Source organism: Cavia porcellus, unplaced genomic scaffold (genome assembly GCF_034190915.1).
Source record: "Cavia porcellus strain 051 isolate PalLab524CR breed Dunkin Hartley unplaced genomic scaffold, mCavPor4.1 scaffold_22, whole genome shotgun sequence".
Lineage (NCBI taxonomy): Eukaryota > Metazoa > Chordata > Mammalia > Rodentia > Caviidae > Cavia > Cavia porcellus.
The window spans coordinates 42,333,207-42,334,758 of NW_026947505.1; the positions used below are offsets into that span (position 1 = coordinate 42,333,207).

The following is a 1,552-nucleotide window of genomic DNA, read 5'->3' on the forward strand; positions in this document are numbered from 1 at the left end:
TAGAGAACTGATAGTGGGAAAGAAGGTGGGGGGACACAGGGAGAGTCCCTCTGGCTCACATTTTCCCTCACACACCACCAAGAGGAGGCTTTTAAGTAACACTGAACTCATTTTGAGATTTAGACCGAAGACTCACACCAATTCCGTCTTCTATTTCTAACAAAGATGTACAGGAAGAAAATTGTGATCCCAAGAATGGAAAAGTGACCATTGACAGTGATCCTGAATCCTCTGGAATCCACCACTTTTATGCCCTGGGAGTGACTGGAAATGCATTTTTGACACTGTCTCATCTTCCTCAAAAAGAAGAAATTATTCATCGTCTATATTCTACACTTTTCCGTTGCTTTTCCTGATTCTTTCCTGCTTTTTTTTTTTTTTTTTTTTTTTTTTTTTTTTTTTTGGTCTTTTTGACACAGGTTTCACTGTGCAGCTCAGGATGACTTTGAACTCATTTTGTAACCCAGGTTGGCCTTGAACTCCCAGTGACCCTGTTGCCTCAGCTTCCTGAATGCTGTGATTACAAGCATGTTCCACCACATCCAGTCTCGTCCATCGTCCTCCTCCAGAACACCTTGCTGAGCTATTTCCTCCTCCTTATAATGGTCAGTGTAAAGATGTGGCTTTCAATACTGTGCTCAGTATGGTACCAGTCAGCTGTGGCCTGCCCAGTGCTGTGGGTCTTCCCTGTGTTTGTGCCAGCTAAGAAAACACCTTCTGTCTTCTTCTGGAAGACAGACCTAGATTCCCAGAGTGTCGATATGTGTGTCTATTTTCCTGCATCTTGGTACATGTATGCCTCTCATGGCCTCCAACTTGCTTTCTTTGTCTGAGTTTGCTATCACTTGCAGAGATGTCTGCCAGCCAAGCTCTGCATAACCATGATGGCCACCGAGGCCTTGTTTCTGATATTTGCCATGCCCATGAAGGTCTTGTTCATCATAATCCACTATTCCAGCCTATAAGGAAGGCAGAGTGGGAACTCATTCCCTATTTGTACCTGCTGTCCACTGTCAACTGTGGGGTCAATCCAATTGTCTAGTTTATGGTAGGGAGCCTTAGGAGAAAGAAAATCAGAAAATTCCTCAAAAAAGCATTGCAAAAGTTCTTTGAAGAAAAGCCTGTTCAGGTCCATCTAAGAACCAGTCCTCTCCAACCTTAGTATCCTTTCCCATAGGTCATTCTTGAGGGCAGGTTATGTCAGTATGGGAAAAGGTGTGGCTGTTCTGAAATGATTTCACCAGCCAATGAGTCATCTAAGATTAAAAGAAAAATTCTTCATTTTTTCTAGAGATTAAGAACAATAACAAGACACACTACCCACATGTTACACATGGAGATTTGGTTTAAACACCTGCTGTTTCCCAGGTACTGAGCTCTGGGAATGACATGCATTGTCTCATTTAATCTTAACAAATTTAAGAGCCAGTGTTGTTGTTCCACTATGACAGACAAAGAAACTGAAGCTTAAAGAGGTTTAGTAAGGTTACAGGTCCTAGATGGGTTTGCGCAAACTGGGATCAGAGGGGTCTGACCCCAAGCGACCCTGAAA

At 42.8% G+C, this 1,552-nt stretch overlaps 1 pseudogene; it reads left to right on the top strand.

Annotated features, from left to right (window-relative positions):
* Positions 1 to 288: 288 nt before the first annotated feature.
* Positions 289 to 1,162, top strand: LOC106026885 (mas-related G-protein coupled receptor member H-like; annotated as a pseudogene).
* The last annotated feature ends 390 nt before the right edge of the window (positions 1,163 to 1,552 follow it).